We start from the raw sequence: 9,767 nt of genomic DNA, 5'->3' as shown, positions 1-9,767 counted from the left end.
GCATCTGTTTGTTACACGGACATTATTATTCTGAGGACTACTTTGCCTCGTAACTTCATATATCAACTTCGATGACATTTACCCTTATGAAAGTTGGAAAAATAGATTTAGGGGTGATGGTAAGTAGTTTTAAAGTAAAGAAATAAGTTATCAAACATTGCATCTACAATATGAGTGGTTCTTGTATCTATACCATACATCTATAGTTACAAAATTATCCTACTGTTCAGATAGTTAAGGTAAAAATTCAAACAAATCACGACCATAAAATTGCTTGAAAAAAACTTGTTGTTATTTTCATAATTTGTATATTGTATCATTTAACAATCAATTTTGTTTCTTTTACTTCTTCTTTCTCTAACACATCGAAACACACACACGCACAAAGGCATACGTTAACATACAAACTAACACAGGGGTATATAAACACACATTTTCTAGAGTTTCGTTTTGTTATTTTATACCCATATGAAATATAAATATAACACGTGAAAATCTGTTACTTTATTTTCATTTCATATTTCATTAAACGATGAAAATATAAATTTTAAGAACTTTGTATGGCTGTACAAAATAATTAGTTTATTGCAATACAAAATGGTGGAAAATAAATTTCCGGTATAAAAAATCAATACATGTCAGGTGATATCTATATTACTATTTATAGTTATATGGTCATTTAAATGACAGACTTACCTATATTCTACGTAAGAATTTTAAACAGTCTTGGATAATTCAATGCTTCAAATTATTTCTTTTAAATTTAAAAAGCTGTAATAGAAAAATTTATGTCCAAAAGTCCTTTGCATTTCCTAATACATAATGTTAACACATACTATAAAGTTCAAAGTGTGATCTTTTCAGTTTTTATGGACTTCCTACTTTTCAATTTTCTTGGAGTTCTGTATTTTTATTATACTTTAATAACATTAATGATTAATATGATATAAATCTTAGTTTTTCTCCAATTTTTGTTTCATTTAAATAGGATATCATCATTGATATACATGTAGTTTTAGAGTTTAAGTTTTGTTCTAAACCGAACATATTTAAACCTTAAACAGTCTTGTTTTTGAAAAGTAATGCCATTTTTCATATTGTTTGATTTTTACTTTAAGGATACTTATTCATAAAAACATCGCGTATCGTCTTCTTACGGTTAATTTTATATATAACTTACTCTTAAAAGGATTTTTTGGTGTTATGATCTCTGATTTACGAAAAACCAAAAAACAAAAAATAAACAAAAAACTTCATAATATTAGAATAACAAAATTAAAACTAAGAAACTAAAAAACTAAAAATTGAAAAATCAAGAAAAGATCTCATACCTGTTCGTTAACATTCCTATTTAAAATCCAACATCAGGTGCGGTGTGAATATACATACATTCTTTATAGTATACAATTACCTATACATAAGTATACAAACGTCAATTGAAAAAAAAACCAATTTCGATACAGTTCGACGATTAACATTGTACATGTTGTATGCCAAAAGTTTTAAATAAAGAAAGACCTTCAACAGGTATACGTAATTCTATATGAATACTGTGTACGTAAAGATCTTTATTTAAATTTTAAAAAACAATTAAGAGAAATAATGTCCTCTGTGTTCAAGGTTTTATAATTTCATCATATGTTTGTATTTTGGGGTTCAAGACTCGTGTTTTTCTAATTATTTTTATGGTTAGTTCTTGTATTCATAACAATTTTTATGAGGCGAATGAACAGACTCTGGTCCATTTTGATAAGCATTTTTTTAAACATGTCAATAACAGAAAGTAAAGGGAGGTAATACATCTGCTCAAATCTATGATTGTTGATTCTGGTTATTTGGGAAGTCGAAACAAAGAACATTTACTAAGTGCCGTTTAAATGCTAGGTTTTATGTGTAATAGAAAATATCAACTGTAAGTAAGTGACATACATGTATACGGGTATTTTGGTGCAAAATGTTGAAAATTTTTAATTTCTACTGTCGTAGTGTGTCAGTGATTTATATTGTTACGGCGGAAAATAACTTTAGGCAATTACTGCTTATTATGTTTAAATGTATATATGCATTAAAAAAATAATAGAAGAGATTATTTCTTTAAAAAAAATCTTGCCAGACTGAGACGCTTTAGGGGTTTCTTCAAAGGGACACATTGATTGCTTATTTACTGGTATGGCAAAAACACAAATGACGATGATACGATAGACTAATTCTCGAAACACTACATGGAAAAATAAAAACTGCGCAATACGAACCCAATCGAAATTTTGAATGATCTCAGGTGCTCCTGGATAGTAAGCAGATCCTGTCCCACTAGTGGCGCTCGTCATATAACTCCTATAAAATAGGCTGATGATTTAACCTATTAAAAGCTATAAAACAATAATACTGGGAGACAAATTACCGTTTATTGTTGGTGTAAAATGTTCATAACTAACTGATACAAATTTCACGATATAAATTTAAATAAAAAACTTGATTTCGAAATGTACTCTAAATTTTAATGAACTTTTGAAAAGAAATACTAGTCTAGAGCATTTATGTATATACTAGTAAGTACGAAGTAAAAAATATGTGTCACTGCTTTAGCGACCAAAAAAAAAATCAATATATCGTTATAAAGTCTTTAAAAAATATATTGGAACCGATACAATATACCAAGATATTAATCGAATATTATTCAAATTCGTCATCAAATTATATATGTTTACCTTTCTGCACTGCTATTTTAATGTTTCTACTGAAGTTAAACATATATTTGCGCTGTATAAGAACTTCATTATAGATTTTACGTGCTGTTATATAAACATTATAATATTACTTAATATTTCAACGTTTCGGTGACTATGTTGAAAGTATGTATTCGATCGAACTAGGATGAAAGAATACCACAAATTGATTTCGGTTAAACTAATATTTCGACTTTTATAACTGGAAATTGACAAACAATGTCGGTTGGCAACTAAACTATTCAACGCACTCACTAGTCGTAAGTAATCACTTTCCAAATTATCTGGACGCTATTGATGAATGTTCCTTATATAGGTGTATTGCAGATGACAATGACATGTTCCTTTAGCCGTAAGCAGAATTCCGTTCTCTTTTCTTTAATTGTAATAACATTGAATGCTACAAGCTACGACGTATTCCACATGTATTGCAAGATCAACATATCCTTCCTGAGCACCTGGTAACACTCATGGTTTTTGTTGGTTTTTTTTTGTGCAGTCTTTATAAAATAAGCATTGCCAAAGAGACAACTTCCACCCAGAGTTCAAACGACGTTAAAGGTTTCAATACGGTATTCAACATGGGCAAAACCCATACCGTATAGCCAACTATGAAAAGACTTGACACGAAAAAAGTGGTCTTCTCTGAACTTTTGTTGAATGCCTTTTTTTAGTATTCCTCTATTTTAGTTCTGTGTACGAAGTAGTTGGTTTCACATTCATCAGATCCTAACGGACTCGTTTTGCTAGTGTTTGAGCCAAAGCTGGAGATGTCCAAGGAATGGTCTTATGATATACCTTAGTCAACCCTTAGGGTCTATTGTTAAAACAAACCAATATTTATTAATATAAAACCGTATATTTATCACGAATTACGTTTCAACATCCTTAGTTAAATTATAGGAACTACGGTAATCACAAACGTCACATAAAGACAGACATTATTTTCATTTATTACTAGCTTTAATCATTTGCAGGATGCAACTCATATACCAGACAAACAAAAATCCCAAGAGATACCTTCCGTCAGAAGAAACCAAGTCGTGTCTATACAAATAGCAAACAATCAATCAAGAAGCTTAACAAGATCAAACAATAATACAGCAGACAACACGTCATCGGAGATAGATAGCACAACACGTTCTACATCACTTATCAATAATAGTGCATCACAAATAAGGAGTCGTGTATTATGTTCTGCAAAAATATTGCCTGACTTTGAAATCCGCCAGCAGTTTAGTCTACATATGACCGATTTAGATCTGAGATTCGGAAAAACAGAGTCTGTATGATATGTGTGATTGAATCTAATACACATTTACAATAATGTAAAATTGATATATATTGTACGAATTATTTTTGAGGAACATAAACGTCACTTAGAATAATTATTCCGGTGAAAACCATTACCGACGCATTTGATGAAAATTCGTTTTACTTTAAATAAAATATAGAACTTATAAGGAGCAGATCAATTCAAAATATGGATCAACATTTGGAGGTAATTCATGATATTGTACTAAATTTTAGTTACCGTATTAAAATTTTGATTTATTTTGGAAAGCAAGCGTATGTATACAATTGACCGAAAAAGGCCTCATTGGTAACATAAGTTTTTAAAGTAAAAAAAAACATAGATGCATGTTATTTTTCCAATTAAACACCTGTATTAACAAGTGTTCAGTATTAGTGAATAATGCATTTGTATTGCAATATATCAATTATAAATTTAAAGTCTGTTGTTATTTATGTATTATTGTCATTTTGTTTATTTTCTTTGGTTACATCTTCTGACATCAGACTCGGACTTCTCTTGAACTGAATTTTAATGTGCGTATTGTTATGCGTTTACTTTTCTACATTGGCTAGAGGTATAGGGGGAGGGTTGAGATCTCATAAACATGTTTAACCCCGCCGCATTTTTGCGCCTGTCCCAAGTCAGGAGCCTCTAGCCTTTGTTAGTCTTGTATTATTTTTAATTTTAGTTTCTTGTGTACAATTTGGAGTTTAGTATGGCGTACATTATCACTGAACTAGTATATATATTTGTTTAGGGGCCAGCTGAAGGACGCCTCCGGGTGCGGGAATTTCTCGCTGCATTGAAGACCTGTTGGTGGCCTTCTGCTGTTGTCTGTTCTGTGGTCGGGTTGTTGTCTCTTTGACACATTCCCCATTTCCATTCTCAATTTTAAAGACCAGTATTTTTCGTTTAATTGTGTGTCAAGTATTACATAATTATTTAGATAGTGTAATTTAGATAAATGAAGAAGTTAAAGGGAGGTGCAATTGTTATTTATAATGTTATTCTAACAAATCAACGAAATTCAATAAAATATTCAACAACATTTTGATGTACTTCCTTAAATTGGAAACAGCATGTAAGGTTTCACATTTCTGTGTAAACTATATATATGGCTTCCTTTTTAAGTAGTAGTTATGATGAATTGTCAATCTTGTCTAAAATCATTGACTGCACAACACTATATTTGGTTCAAATGAAGGAAACCCGGGCACATTCTAATATAACCCTCTGTCAAAATATCATAAACTGTTTATTATTGCTTCTTATTGTTTATGAAGCTTTATTTTTTATATCCCCATATAATTCAAATGACAAATCAAAACATATCATCTGAACCAAATAATTCGATCGTTCAAAAACATGTATTTGAAAAAACAGCTCACAGACATATCACAATTTTTAATCGGTATCGTTTTCGGAGATATTTTCATAATATGCTTTTTTAAACAATTATAACACTTATACTACTTATGACATTGTATATAATCATTCATTAATTTATTATTTGATGCACCAATGTTACTTTTATATATAAAGATATAAGTTTTATTATACTTGTTGTGTTATCTCTATGTTATTGACTTAATTTTGTTATTACGGTAACATTTTGACGATGACCTTCTAATACAGTTCAGTTGGTTAGTTGTTTTCTCATTGTTTTGTACCCCACCTTTTCATTATGTGCTTTTTGGATATAGAATATTGAAAAAAGATATTATGAAATAGATAATCAATGAAATTCACTTTAAAACAATCTTTAAGAAACAGTACAAACATAAGGAGATGTAGTATTTTTACAATGAAACAATAGTCCACCAAAAGAAAGAAATGTGAATTACGGCAGATGAAGGTTAGGTATTTCACATTTAGTAAAATCCGATATATTCAACTGTTTGAGGCACGTTTTGACAAAGTATGGAACAAATCAAAATGGAAACTCAACGACTTGATTACACAACAATATACGAAAACAAATCATTGCAGAAAAAAAACCAACGTCAACTCCTAGATTGTCGGTTTTTTGGCTTTCGAGATGCACAAAAAGAGCATCTTGATCATGTTTGTAATCGCTGTTAATATGTGTTTGAAAAGACATGCATCATCAGACCAGTACACATTTAGAGTAAAAATAACATGGAGACCATAGTACATGCAGTTGTGGCTTTTGCCAATATCTTATTCAAAACGAAGATTCAAGTAATAAATAAACAAGGTTTTAGAAGTAAATGTATTTCAAACACGTATTAAGTTGTACTAGAAATCATTATATTGTGCAATTTAACAATTTAAGTATCGACATGTAATACTGATGACCTTGTTTAACCAGCTAATCATATCAACGACAACTCTTCAAACGGATTTAACATATAGACTTCACAAGCAACCTGAGAAAGTACAACCTTGCACAATGCCTAAATATATGTCGACAGGGTGTCTATACCTAGTTTTGCATACATTTATATTTACAGTTAAGAATATGTTCATTCTAATTATTGATATGTTTATATGAATTATGTCGTACTTTACGAGTTATTCATATAGCATCACCGTATAATTATGATGGGATTTTGCATCTGTCACCGCAAATGTTTTATCTGTGATAGATTTCATTTAATATTTAAGTAATTAGGGTTAAAACATCCCTGACTTATTAAAAAAGAGGGACGAAAGATACCAGAGGGACAGTCAAACTCATAGATCGAAAACAAACTGACAACGTCATGGCCAAAAATAAAAAGACAAACAGACAAATAATAGTACAGATGACACAACATAAAAAAACTAAAGACTAAGCAACACGAACCCCACCAAAAACTGGGGGTGATCTCAGGTGCTCCGGAAGGGTAAGCAGATCCTGCTCCACATGTGGCACCCGTCGTGTTGCTTATGTTATTACAAATCCGGTAAATAGTCTAATTCGGTAAGTCACATTAAGGCAAGATGAATATATCAGTAATGTCTATAATGAGTGCATTTGGTTGAAACGTCGTTTCAGACGTGGGTATAACAAATGATCTGCACACATTAATCACGCTAAACGGTACAAATGAAACTCCCCTAAAAGAACATTTCTACAATTTATATCTTCTCAGTGATACCTAAGGCCAACATTTATATGAAAATAACAACAAACGTTGAAAATATACATATATAGTATATATATTCAAACTCATAAGTCGAAAATAAACTGACAATGCCATGGCTAAAAAAGAAAAAGACCAATTGACAAACAATAGTACACAAAACACAACATAGAAAAAGACTGATCAACGCGAACCCCACCAAAAACTGGGAGTGAACTCAGGTGCTCCGGAAGGGTCAGCAGATCCTGCGTCTGTAAAATTTACGAAGGGATGAATTCAGCTTCACCACTTGGAGCTCTTGTTTTAATAGCTCCCTTGTGAGCAGCAACCCTCTATCAAGGAAATCATGAAAGAAAATACAAGCCCTGGAATATCGTATGCAGGCGCTGCTGGAATATCGTATGCAGGCGCTGCTGGAATATTGCTACATAGAAATGGAAAGTTCATTATTGGGAAGCTTTGTCGTTTTCAGCCGACCCTCATTGTCAATTCTAGATGTAAATCAAGATATGAGGCAGTCTTAACTGTATCTGTTGTACCCTTTATCTCAGGTTCGATTGGATAGTCAACAATATTTGATTTTTTTAGTGAGAGAACACCATCTATATAGCGGAAAGTAGAAAGAAACTGCTTACTTATTTTCTTTCTTCCTAAGAAGTTTCACTGTATGAATAAATGAACAAGTCGACAAGAAGGAGGGCACAGTTGGTAACCATGGGAATGCCGATTGTTTGTTATAAAACACGTCCATCAAACGTAACAAATATGTTGTCAATCAAGAAATCAAGCATCTGGATAATGTCAGTTTCAGAGAATTTTTGGTTTGAATCAGAATGATTTTTTACAAAGTAGGATTTATCCCTCCCTAAGACAAGATACTCGTATTTACGTTTGCCATTTTTTTTTTATGAACGAAGCAGGACCAACTCTTTCAATTTGTCTTTTAGTTTGGAATGCTTTTGAAAGTGTAGAAATGTCAAATGTTTTAATACTATTGCAAGATGAAATAGTATATATTCTAAAAGATATTTGGATTTTTTTAGTATCCACATCTGATTTACGCCACCTCTAGAATAGGTAGTTTTAATAATTTTGAAGCCCGGCTTTGATTGCTGATAAAATTCCGAACTCCAGGGAAAATTCATAACGGAAATTTCGTTATCAGATAGCAAAATCAAAAGCTCAAACACATCAAATGAATAGAAAACAGTTGTCATATTCCTGACTTGGTACAGGCATTTAACAGAATCATAAAAAAAAGACCATTTGCGATTATTTTTATATTACGTTTATGTTAGGCAGGTTCTCGGAGGTACATTTTCGCGGAATATTTAGATACTATCCTTTATTATTCAAAACATAAAAATTATATTCAAAGGCAAATCTTTATTGTATTCTTCATTTTCGAAAAGTCAAACAAAAACTATTTGTGATATATGGGATGATAAAAAAAAGGATACAAATCATGCAATGAAATATAAATCATCAACGAAGAGATAAACGTAACTGTATTTCAGAAAATTCACTAGTTGAAAGTTCCATACCACAAACACCTTTGTAGATTTAAAAAAAAACAACGATGTTAAACGCATTTTAAAAAGCCACAAAATTAAAATTTCTTAAACTTTGTATTTCTAAATCCAGATAAATAAATCATCTAAATTAAAGATTTGACATGATAGCTGAGACCACTAAGTGTCAAAGAAAATGGGAAAATGTGTTAAGCGAGTATAGAATTTGGATGAAAATTTGGCTTAATCTCGTAAAAATTATGGATATCAATAGAAAGGAATTTCGAAGGAAATGTATACATAGGATAATATAAACTGCAAACAGACTGCAAATAATGCATATGTCAAACGGAAAATGTCACTTATGTAGAAAAAATAATATTATTGGAACCCTTGAACATAAATTTTAGTAACGTAACAATGTTAAACTATTGCATTGATAGAAACAGTTGTGAGAAATTTACAACGTTGTACCTTAGTAAATAACGATAGACTTATGGAAAAAGATATTCTATTAGGAGTCTGTACAGGTAATTCTAAGAATACAACTGTTATTGCAATAATATTTTATTTCAAATGGGCTACTATTTGGAAAATACGTCATAAATTCAAATTCGATAACATTAAAATGAATATGCAGTCTATACAGGCTTTGCAAACGAAACACGATTTACAACTGCTCTTGCTACGCTCGGATGCATAGTATACATGCAGAGCAAAATTCTAACTCTTCATCGAAAAAATATACGAAAGTAAAACTTGTTGAAGGCAGTACGGTGACCAAAGTTGTTTATTTCTGTGTCATTTTGGTCTCTTGTTGAGAGTTGTCTCATTGGAACTTTTACCACATCTTATTATTTTTATATGAGTGGTACTGCTCTAAGCTAAATGTGTTTTCAAATCAATATGTAATAATCTTAAGTTATTTTACCTATAATTATGTCTTTTGACTTTTCCGTGGATAAACCTTTTGATTTTGTTCTGACTATTTTTTTTCTTTTTATGGTGATAAAACTCATTAACAATATATAATAAAGACCAGGGTCTTTTGATTTCGGGTCCTTAGTTTATGACCTTAAAATACAGGTCAAGGTCATTGGTAAATTTGAAGTTTTAGATTTTGACCTTTGCTTTATCCTATTGT

General features: G+C 30.9%; 1 long non-coding RNA gene across 1 annotated transcript; it reads left to right on the top strand.

Annotated features, from left to right (window-relative positions):
• Nucleotides 1-677: 677 nt before the first annotated feature.
• On the top strand, nt 678-5,577 carry LOC127699957 (uncharacterized). The gene is made up of 2 exons (XR_007981310.1): nt 678-707; nt 3,704-5,577. It is a non-coding gene; the product is annotated as an uncharacterized LOC127699957 (long non-coding RNA).
• The last annotated feature ends 4,190 nt before the right edge of the window (nt 5,578-9,767 follow it).

Source organism: Mytilus californianus, unplaced genomic scaffold (assembly GCF_021869535.1).
Source record: "Mytilus californianus isolate M0D057914Y unplaced genomic scaffold, xbMytCali1.0.p SCAF_45, whole genome shotgun sequence".
Taxonomy (NCBI): Eukaryota; Metazoa; Mollusca; class Bivalvia; order Mytilida; family Mytilidae; genus Mytilus; species Mytilus californianus.
This window is presented reverse-complemented; position numbering and strand designations above follow the sequence as displayed.